We start from the raw sequence: 12,297 nt of genomic DNA, 5'->3' as shown, positions 1-12,297 counted from the left end.
AAGATAAGAAGTGAATGAGTTCGCGAAAATTCAAAAATAAAAGCCTACTTATGTACCAAAAAAGCTTCCAATTGTTAAACTTTTCAATTCAATACAAAATATTCTGTTCATCTTCTTGTTTGAGGGCGCCTAAAATTTAGGTCGCGAGCTACCAGGCGCCCGCTAGCTACCGGTTGGACACTACTGCTCTACACGATGCCAGAAAACGGACAAAATATTAACAGCTTTAACCCATATGTTAACAATTTCCTGGTTAAAAGAGAGCCTGTGGCTAAATTTAATTCGCGTTTATTATAAGGAATTTCTTTTTTTGATAGACAAATTCTGAAATGTTTAAAGTTTTTTATTATTATGTTGTATGTAATTACAAGATAGCAAAAAATGATGAAAATGACTAAATATAACTACATAAATCTTTTACTTAATTATCTTTTTTTTTTTCAAAAAAGGTCTGCGGCTAAATTATTTCGCGCACTGTGTGTATGTTGCGCTCAGTATTTGTGTCACTTAATAATGATCGGGCATGGAATTTTACCTTCGAAAATGCCTTTTCTATGGGGTTTAACATAGGAGAGTGCGCATCCATTATCCACCATATTTTTTATATTTCTTTGGATTTTTAAATTTTGGCATTATCCTCGATCTTCCTTATAAATTTCATTCTGGCTACGCGCATAGGAAAACTCGCATGTAAGGGCGCCCGAGCTACGCCCAAGATCAGATTTACAAAATTCATTCATTCATTTAGTTAAGGAAAATGCCAGAATTCATAAACTACAAGAAATAAGAGATATGGTGGATAATAATGGATGCTTACTGAAATTTTTGCCAGCATACTCACTCTCCTTTGTTGAAAACCATAGAAAAGGCATTTTCGAAGGCAAAATTCCATGCTCGAACAACTTAATAGTTTCGAGCCTCCCACCCCTCCCAAACCCTTTAATCTCATTCTGGCTGCGCCTATGGCTCTGATCAGGGTTAGAACTTTAACGATCGTCGAGAAAATTGGAAATTTACTATGCTACTCCGCTTTACCGACGATCTACCTCGATTTTTATTTTTATTATTATATATATACTAGCAATTACCCGGCGTGCTTCGCTGCGCCTTAAATTTATTTTTGTGTTGTAACTCTCCCCCTAAGCTCTTATGGCCTCATTTACAAAATATTTTTAAAGAACTTTATGAAGTTAGATTTAAAAAAAATCGATCTATGAAGCATTGTTTATTTTTTTTTTGAGTTAATATATTTTCGAAGGTAATTAGAAAATATGTAAAGAACCGACTTTCTCTTGGAAATTTAATTTATGATCTTAAACCTGGAGTCTACTATCGCACCCTTTCCTCAAACGTGTATTAATTCAATATTCAAATAACGTATATTTATATAATTTGAAAAAAATCTCCCTACTATACAAATATGTACAGCAAAAGAAGTCATTTGAAAACATGAATTGTATGCTTGAATGTTCTGCAAAAAATGCTTAGATGTCGGCGATTCTCCAGTGAGCAATGGAGTAATGGTTCTGGTGGCGGTTCCAATGCAGGCAGTTTCACTTTGCCACCGGAGCAGCACATGCCAGCTGTTTCTCCTCGAAACTTCGCTGCATTGCAATGCTTACAAATAATATCCATTGCTCCAATGGAACCATGTAGGCTGTAGTCGCAGTCAGGATCGTAGTGAAAGCCAACATGTTCCATTTGATCGCGAAGACGAAGCGGAACTCTGCCTTGGCGATAATTTGGCCGTTGATTGTCTGCGGATTCAGCTCTAAACTGTGCACGCCGCTCTCTGTACACCGCTCTACCTCGGGCATTCACTTGAGCGCGTTGCTCTTCGCTTTGATTTCTTCTCCTTATTGACATTCGATGTGAATCACGCGTATGCCTGCCAACCGTATTACGTCTGCGTAGTGGAGGCATTTTCTAAAGTATTCTTTTCGAATAAATGTAGCAAATCGAATGAATTAAATCTGGAAAAAACACACAATGTTGTTGTCAAATGTTTTTTAATAATTGTAAACATTCGCCAGCTGTTTCTGTTTATTTATTTATTAGTAAAAGGCAGGACTGCCAATCTTGCGGCAAAACAATAATACAAATCCAAAAAAACACGTAAAGCCAAACAGAATTAATTGCAAAACGTGCAATGATACACACATTAAATTTCTTATGTGCACCCTCTACACAGACCCCAATCACTTCTGAAAATTTCATTTTATGTGCACCCTCCACACAGACCGCAATCACCCCTGAAAATTTCATTGAAATCGGGCAAGCCGTCTAGGAATGATAGAAATCTCTTATGTGCACCCTCCACACAGACCCCAATCACTTCTGAAAATTTCATTTTATGTGCACCCTCCACACAGACCCCAATCACCCCTGAAAATTTCATTGAAATCGGGCAAGCCGTCTTGGAATGATAGAAATCCGAAAAAAACACGTAAAGCCAAACAGAATTAATTTTATTTTTTTTTGTTTTTGCAAAACGTGCAAAGATACACACATGAAATTTCTTATGTGCACCCTCCACACAGACCCCAATCACCCCTGAAAATTTCATTGAAATCGGGCAAGCCCTCTAGGAATGATAGAAATCCGAAAAAAACACGTAAAGCCAAACAGAATTAATTTTTTTTTTTTTTGTTTTTGCAAAACGTGCAAAGATACACACATGAAATTTCTTATGTGCACCCTCCACACAGACCCCAATCACCCCTGAAAATTTCTTTGATATCGGGCAAGCCGTCTAGGAGGAGTATATGCGAACAGGAAGTTTTGCCACTTAATTTTATATATATAGATTTTTTTTAAATAATAAAGTGCGCTTATGCAGTATCCGAACCCATAAAAATTAAAGAATTATAACTGTCTTCCTTTTTAAATTAACAGTCGAATTTGCTTGTAATAAAATCATGTAAAGATGGACTCAGTGTTGATTTATAATATAATATATGTGACACGTAAAGTTAAAAGGGGCCTACGCTCAGAAAAAAAGATTTCGAGAAAAACGACTTAGAAGTTTACCAAGTTGATTTTGATGCTTCTGAACGTTTTAATGGATTGAAACTCGTTGCTCGGGGGTTTTCGGGTCGCTGATTACGAATTCGATGTTAGTTTTCCAAAATTCCAAATTGCGGATCCAATATGGCGGATGACTTTTTTAAAAATTGATCGGAATCGCTTGAAACTCGTTACCCGGGGGTTTTTGGTGTCACTGATTACGAATCCGATGTTCAAAATGGCGGATCCAATATGGCGGAAAAAATTTAAAATTTGTTTGGATTCATGTGAAACTCAAAAATGTCGTTGACACCGAAAACGAGGTCAGTGATTACGAATCCGATGTTCGAAAACGCCCGAGTAACGAGTTTCAAGCGAATTTTATTAATTTCGGAATAGTTTGTCAGATTTAATTTTTTTTTGTACTTTTTTTTTGTGAAAGTACCTAACTTTGAACTGAAATTGTGAAAAAACTAATTCAGATAGAAAGCGGTTTATTGCATTGGAAAGAGTGGCCCGTTTCCTATAAGAATCATGAAAAAGTGAAAACTGATTTTTTCTGACCGTAGGTCCCTTTTAACTTTACGTGTCACATATGTAAATAATATCGTCGTTTAAAGTACAAAACCGCGTATCAACAAAATTCAAAACCGCGTATGTGAGGTTGCATAAATTATTTTATAGAGAGTAAAAACACTCATATTTCCAAAATGATTCTCTTTTTTATAAAGCAATCGCATTTCTGGCTAGTATATTTCATTACGAATGGATAAGGATTGAGCCAAGAGATTGTGTGAGCAAATATAATTTTTAGACGACGATATGTATATCAAAAAGAATTGTCTAAATGTTGGATTACCTAACTTGTATACTTATGAATACATATGTATGTGTATACTTAGTATATTCATACATACAAACACCAGCATATCTCTAAAAGGTAACTTTCATAATTTATCCGCAATAAGAATGGTTGATACGTAATTTTTAAGGTAATTTTTTTCGCTCGTTCGCTAAAATATGCAAGACTTACTGGAATGGCTATTATCAATCCTTAAATTTACTTTGGTCAAAGTGTGATTTTCTCCTTCCCTGCAAACCAAACGTCCCGAAATTTTAACGAAATCTTTAGGAAAATCTCATTTCCTTAACGAATTCTTACGAATCTTCAAAGAAAATTATATGAAGTGGTTAACACAAACTCGTAAAGAAATTTCTGTACGAAAAATAAAGACAATTCCGAAAAAAATCTGCAAGAAAATCTTCACATAGCAGCGTTATTTTCATTGACTTACCGATTTTCTTCCGAAATTTCGTAAAACAATCGAAGTGGGCACAGTTAATTTAATTTTAGAAAATTAGGCAAAAAATCGGATGAGATCCTTACAAGTTCTTTAAAATTTCTCTACCACTCAGAATACTCTCAAAAAATGGTTTGCAGGGTTGTTATAGTTTTTGTGGAGCAATGGATGATAAAGTTCCAGAAACAAACTTGAGAGATATCGTAACGCATTTTTCGTAGCGTATAAAAGAAGATTCCGCAGTCATTTTCGCATACTTTACTAAAGAAACCATGTTTATCTTTGGATTATTGAGCCACTCTTTTTAAAGTCGGACGGATTTCGTACAAAAAAAATGTCATGGCTCCGATTCGCTTCAAATTTTTTGTATGGGTTCTATACATCAAATAAGCTCATAAAATTTGCATTTTTTCGTGATTCTGACTAGTCATGTATTTCTTCAAATCGTTATATCTCGAGTTTTGCTCATCGTTGAGACTTCATCCTAACGTCGTTTTAAAGCTAAAGAAACGGGCTTAGCATTTCTATATATAAGATGGTCAAGATTGTCCTAAAGCTAACTTAGCTATTAACAGCTGAACTTTTTGAAGTTGATTTGCATAGTGAATACCAGTAAATTAGGGAATCAAAATTATACCATAATCCTTGTTTACTTCTCTATAAAAAACGTGGTCAAAAAAATTGGGGGTTTTCAAGAACTATTTTTAAAATATTCAACAATTTTTATTGAGCTCGAGGCCGTTTTTTAATGAAAATTTATTGTGGAAAAGCAACAATAATTTCAAAAATGGTAGAAGTGATAGCTATTTCGGAAATCACCACATTTCCTCATCAGACTTCTTTCAATAGGATTCGAACCGAAGATCCCACTGACTCAGCCAGTTGCCTACGCACTGTGCTAAGTTCGTCTTGTTGCTTATTTCCACTATTTCACTTGTTAAGCCAACTAAAATCAAGCGCAGCTATTCCGCTGCAATTCACTTGATCATGTGGTTGTTGGTTTTGTTGGTTTTTGTTAATATTTTCTATTATTAGTGTATTGCCTATACAATTGAGAGGGCTTTATTTATTGTGCCTGTACAATTACAGGGCTTTTTAGTTTGCCTATATAATTTATAGAGCTGTTTTGTTTTGCCTATATATGTAGCTTATAGGGCTTTTTTTAGTAGGTACTGCGTCAAGTCTCTTGCTGTGACGGCTTACTGCATTTATGGACTAAACTGTCCTTGTGCCTTTAAATTTATAGGGCTTTTTATTGTGCCTGGCCAAATACAGGGCTTTTTTATCGCAGAGCACTTCTCAGAGCTGAGTCACTTGTTCCTTACCTCGGGTGGGGGGGTAATAAGTAATTCTCAGCAATGCTTGAACTACAAATACTCTTATTTTAAAATTCTCTACCCCTCACCAGTGGTGGGGGGAAGTACAGTTTAATAAAGAAAGAAGAATAAAAATAGTTAAATGCTTTGTCACTTACCTCTGGTGGGGGGGAAGTAAAGCATATAAAACAAAATGGAGAAGAAGAGTGTTAGGTGAGAGTCTTTACGATTCTCAATATTTATTAAATAATTCTTCTTTAGATACAATTTTCTTACTTTATGTTTCCTAAATAATTGTATAAGTACATATGTGTGTGTGTGTATGTATGTATATTTATAAAATAAGAAACCAGTGCATTGGTTCTTATGGTATTATGGTTGTGTGCCCCTGCTACATCTTTGCATGTTAAGAATATTTATAGGTAATGTATTTTTATTACCTTCCTTTTATTAGCTCGGGATGTAACTATGTAATATTGATACACCTAAAAGATGCAGCGATTTCTATTCTCAAGTTACATACCTGATGACAGTACGAAAGGCAATTATAATAGGGAGGTTTTAGTTTTTTTATCTATAATTTTATTATTTGATTGTAGCACCATAAGGGTTGCTTTGCAGCATTGACATTTTAGTGTTTCCCGTATGCGCTGCAATTTATGTGTGTTTATATTTTAAAGGATCAACCGATTCAATATTTTATTGTTTCTCGCGAACGTTCCGTTACCTACTTTTGTGCGTCGAATGCACTTGACATTCTTATCGTATATTTGTGTTTCGATACATACATATGAATTTATATATGTACATATGTGAATGTAAGCGTACAAATTATATTTTCTTCTATTTATATTTTCTTCAGTGGGCTGTATTTTAGTTTTGATGCAAGTGCACAATTTTTATATTTCCTTTGTATATTCAAGGATAATGGCCTGTATGCAGCTCTCAAGAAAACGGTCAAGAAAAGATTGCAATTATTTCGTGTATGTGTCCAAGGAATTTTGACGTTTTTGATACTTCACAGCCTGTTGCCTCACTCTTTCCTCAAGAAATATTGGAACGGGCATATATTTCTGTTGCAAACCTGGGTTGCCTTGTGCTCTTTTTCACAAAAAAAACTTTAGAAAACCGTAGTAGAAAGCGTAGCAAATTTCTTAAGAACTGCGTACTGCCTTAAGGAAATTTGACTCAAGAAAATTTCTTAGCCATTTCTTGTACGTCATTTTATATGGAGTTTTTGCTTTTCTTGAGAGCTGCATACAGGCCTTTAGAAATGTTTATTACAATTTTAAGTTTGAGTATTTTTAAGACCCAGGCATATATGTATGTTTGTATGTATTGACACATGTTCAAAGATGTTTGAACATATTGCCGAGGGCAAAAAAGTGATTATATATGTACTGTATACATATTTTTTAAAAGTTCTTGCTATATTTAATGTTATTACTCAGGCAGATATGTATCCATCTTCAAAGATATTTGAACATACTGCCATGGGCTAAAAAGTGTTAATGTTTTTTTTTCAAATTAATAATTATTTTTTACCTTCAAAATATTTATTTTAAATTTGTTGTGGACAGGAAATCCAATCCAATTTACCCCAGGAGTTCCTCCACCTTCGACGTGTTAATTTCTTCCTCTTACGCCAAATCTCAGGAAACTCGCCTTGCATTTTTTGCCGTTTATGATGTTTATCCCACATTTTGCCAAAAGGTGGGCTTGCCGGGGGCCTAGGAGTTTGCCATTTAACTGTATCAGTGGTGTTATTACCCGTTGTGTGATCGATATATTGTATCTCATCATCTGACTGCGCGTTGTACTGGTACCAGAATGTTTGATACTAGACTTTTTATCAGGTTTGCTGGTCTCTGATTTATTTAAATTTGCTGCTGTTTTGGATGTAGATTTTACTGCATGCTGCTCAACGTTGCCTCGATTTTTAACTTCCTTGTCTGGAGATTTATTCAGTACATTTGCTCCAGTAGATTGAGTGTTGTGTTCTCGTATATTGCATCCACCGTTAAGCACAGGGACAGTGATTTCATTATAATTTGCATCGACCTCGTGGACTTCCTTGACTTCTTAATAATCATCGATTTCGCTTTCAGCGTCACAAACTTCTCCTGCATTATGTTCTGTTGCATCTTCACACAAGCTCTGCAGGCAAATATCTACTTCCTGCATTAGTTTGATGTGATAACTGCTTTCTGCGTTCTGCTGCTTCAAACATGTGTTTTCTTGTTGCGTCAACGTTTTTTCGGCAGCGACCACCATCACTATTTTGTCCCATAATTTGGCAAAATGTGGACCTGCCGGGGGACAAACGAATTCTTGCATGGCATCTTTATGCATTTTCACCGTGTCAGCTACTCTGACACTTTTGGTGCACGATGCACTAATTTCTGGCAAGACCCATTCTTATTTGGCATCCGCCTCCATTTTATTATTAGAAGTGCAAACTGTCCCCTCTGCGTTTTTGTTATTAATTTCTTGAGCTAATTTCTTTATTATTAGCATTTCGTCCTCGCAAGCAAAAATCTTAGAATGGCATACTAAAAAATAGTCTTTAATGATGTCAAACTTCATTTTGGTATACGTGTTATAGATCATTAAGTGACTCATAAATCTTTCCAAGGATTTCCAGAAATACTCCTGGTCCTTCCTCGGCAGTTTCTTCTCTGGCCCATTTTTCCAGTTTCCAAAATCGAGCTATTTCTGTCTGAATTTTTCTTTTCAAATTATTGGCTTTTACAACTTCACCAGATTCTGCCATCTTTTTTTTTCATTAAATGATTTAATCAATTGTATATTGTTTTTTCTTCTCAAAAAGAGCCGTTGGAGGTAATTGGTTTGGTCGCCTTGTTGACCTTGCTGTGCCTCGACTCACAGCCGATGTTTGCTCTTTTGGATTACAATAAATCGATTATGCGCAAAGTTTCGTGCTTCAATGACTTACAAATCGGATATGCCTATACAATTGATAGGGCTTGTTTAATTTAATTGTGCCTATACAATCGGCCGCTGTGGTGTAGTGGTAAGCAGTGCTTGCTTCCACTCCGCAGCACCTGGGTTCAAACCCTGGTCAAAGCAACATCGCAAAAAATTTAGAAAAAAGGTTTTTTCTTAACAGCGGTCGTCCTTCGGCAGGCAATGGCAAACCTCCGAGTGTATTTCTGCCATGAAAACAGCTTCTCATAAAAAAACAATCGCCGTTCGGAGTCGGCGTAAAACTGTAGGTCCCTCCGCTTTGTGTGACAACATCAAGGCGCACGCCACAAATCGGAGGGGAAGCTCGGCCAAACACTAACATATGTGTAAGCGCCAATCTATTATTATTATTATTATACAATCTATAGGGCTTTTTTTTATTGTGCCTATAAAAATTCAGGGCTTTTGTGTGGTGCCTGTACAAATACAGGGCTTTTTTTGTGCCTATAAAATTTATAGGGCTTTTTTTATTTTGCCTGTACAATCACAGGTCTTTTTTTGTTTTGCCTGTACAATTACACGGCTTTTCTTGTTTTGCCTATATAACTTATAGGGCTTTTTCGTTTGTTGTGCCTGTACAATTACAGGCCTTTTTTATTCTGCCTATAAAATCATAGGGCTTTTTTAGTACTGCGTCAAGACTCTTGCTTGGACGGCTTATATACAAGTGTGGACCAAATGTCCTTTACCTTTACAATTGATAGGGCTTTATTTATTGTGCCTGTACAAATACAGGGCTTTGTTTTGCCTATATAACCTATAGGGCTTTTTTTATTGTGCCTGTACAATTACAGGGCTTTTTTGAGCCTATTAAATCATAGAGGTTTGGTTAGTAATGCGTCAAGTCTCTTGCTGTGACGGCTTACATACATTTATGGACTAAACTGACCTTGTGCCTATAAATTTATAGGGTTTTTTATTGTGCCTGACCAAATACAGGGCTTTTTTGTCGCAGAGCACTTCTCTTGGGCTCGTATGGACCAAAATGTTCGGTCCTTTTCATTGTCGATTTCGAGGCTCGATTGACCAAAATGTACGTTGCAGAGCTGAGTCACTTTTTCCTTACCTCGTGTGGGGGGTAGCAAGTAATTCTCAGCAATGCTAGAACTACAAATACTCTTATTTTAAAATTCTCTACCCCTTACCACTGGTGGAGGGAAGTAGAGTTTAATAAAATAAGAGGTTAGTACTTTCAATATTACAAGTTTTACCCCTTACCGCTGGTGGGGGGAAGTAAAACTTTAGTAAATAAAGAAGAATAAAGATTGTTAAATGCTTTACCCCTTACCTTTGGTGGGGGCAAGTAAAGCATATAAAATACAAGTAATTTTTAGCAAAAAAAACCGACTTGGAAAAATATATATACGTATATATATTTCATGGTCCAATGATCGGATCTAAACCAAATTAGTATGGAACCACCTCTGAGACACTACCTTTCTATTGCAAATTATCTAAATCGGTTGACGTGGTCCAAAGTTATGTAGTAACATATTAAAAAAAAAAAAATATTCCGACGAACTGATAACCTCCTCCTTTTTTGGAAGTCGGTTAAAAATAAAGAAGAAGAGTGTTAGGTAAGAGTCTTTACGATTCTCAATATTTATTAATACTTTATGTTTCCTAACTAATTGTATATGTACATATATGTGTGTGTGTATGTATGTATATTTACAAAAGATAAAATAAGAAACCAGTGCATTGGTTCTTATGGTATTATGGTTGTGGGCCTCTGCTAAATCTTTGCATGTTAAGAATATTTATAGGTAATGTATTTTTTGTTTGTAGCACCATAATGGTTGCTTTGCAGCATTGACATTTTAGGCAGTCTGCACACGGTCCGTATAGCTTTAAACGCGTATACAATTTTATATGCAGCAACGATTCCTCTACGCCTCAAGATCTACACACGAAGCAACTTCAAAGCGTCAAAGTATCAGGCAAAAAATGTTAAGTGATGCAAAATTATTATTTCTTTAATTAATTTATAGTTATTTTTCTATTATTTGCACGAATTTTATTGTGTATCGTTTTCTTTTATGAACTGCATGCACACACACGGAAAATCGTTAACAAACCTCTTCTTCTCGCTCTTTTCTAAGCGTACGTACGCCTAGCTACCAACACTGCTATACGCCAAGCGATTTGCAGCTAGTTTGCTTTGACGAATTCGCGGAGCTGACGACTCGTATACAGCCCTCCATTTAAATGCACGTGTGCGGCATCAAAGCGTACAACTTTCGTATGTAGCATCTAATACGCGTCTAAAGCTATACGACCCGTGTGCAGACTGCCTTAGTGTTTCCCGTATGCGCTGCAATTTATGTGTGTTTATATTTTTACAACTGATAAAGGATCAACCGATTCAATATTTTAATGTTGCTCGCGAACGTTCCTTACATTTAATTACCTACTTTTGTGCGTCGAATGCACTTGACATTCTTATCGTATATTTGTGTTTGGATACATACATATGAATTTATATATGTAAATGTAAGCGTACAAATTATATTTTCTTCTATTTATATTTTCTTCAGTGGACTGTATTTTAGTTTTGGTGCAAGTGCACAATTTTTATCTTTCCTTTGTATATTCAAGGATTAGAAATGTTTATTACAATTTTAAGTTTAAGTATTTTTAAGATCCAGGCATATAAGTTATATATAAATATGTCAAACTCTTTCCTTTCTCGCTCTCACTCTCGAATAAGATTTACTGTTAATTTTAAATACTTAGTTTTAAGTTTGAACTCAACGTTGTTAACAGAATTTTGATAATCGTTAGTTCAGTTGAAGAGTAATGATCAAAGAATAAAGATCCATATATTTGTATTTTCAACCGCAACATTCAGTATTTAATTCTGCTGAATATATCTGGCGACGAGGATGGGATACGTTGTGTTAAATTTTCGTATCCAAACCGAACATTTTGCGTGCAAAGCAAATTAATAACTTTTTGTGATTTAATTAAATAAATAAATGAAAAGTACACTTCAAAACTTAATGCTACTAAAATAAGTACTTTGTGTTTGTGGTTTGAGTTTGTTCTTAAATTTGACCACACATATATATTGTGAAATAAACATTTATCGAAAGAAAAAAAAGAAAAAAAAAAAAAAACTCCAAAAAATAGTGTTCGAATTACAAACGTGGTTTGCATATAAAAGAAACAAAAATTTTAAAGTCAATGCAACGAGAACAATATATTACAACAACAAAACCACATATGTTCTAACGAAAATAAGTGACTTTCATCTGACCTTGAAAAGACATAAATTCATATTTTCACCTGCATTTGAACTTGAAAAAAAAGAGAATAGAGCAATACCATATTTAATATACCGAAAAGAATCATTTCATCTTGAGAGACAACAAAAAAAAAAATACATAATCATCGTTTGCATTGTAAACTTTTCAAAATCAGCAAAGCGAGAGAATCGACAACAACAGCAACACAAGAGCAGTTTGCACAAACTGTAGCGGAAGCAGAACTGAAGCGGAAGCAGAAGTGCAGCAAAAACAAAGCAATGGCGTTGACACTTGCTGAATGTTTACGAGAAGCGAGGAGCCTACCGCCGTTTACTGGAAGTAGTGAGTACTCACTTAGTAATTATTTTCGAGACGTCTCAACCGTTCTCCAATTGACTCCAATTGAGCACATAGGTACTTTGCAAAGAGTTCTTAGCA

At 35.3% G+C, this 12,297-nt stretch overlaps 1 pseudogene; it reads right to left on the bottom strand.

The window, feature by feature from the left end:
- Window positions 1–744: 744 nt before the first annotated feature.
- On the bottom strand, window positions 745–1,952 carry LOC118750811 (annotated as a pseudogene).
- Between the last annotated feature and the right edge of the window lie 10,345 nt (window positions 1,953–12,297).

Source organism: Rhagoletis pomonella, unplaced genomic scaffold, assembly GCF_013731165.1.
Source record: "Rhagoletis pomonella isolate Grant_MI unplaced genomic scaffold, Rhpom_1.0 Rhpom_scaffold_00410, whole genome shotgun sequence".
Lineage (NCBI taxonomy): Eukaryota > Metazoa > Arthropoda > Insecta > Diptera > Tephritidae > Rhagoletis > Rhagoletis pomonella.
Note: the sequence above shows the minus strand (reverse complement) of the source record. Positions and strands in the feature narration are given on the sequence as shown.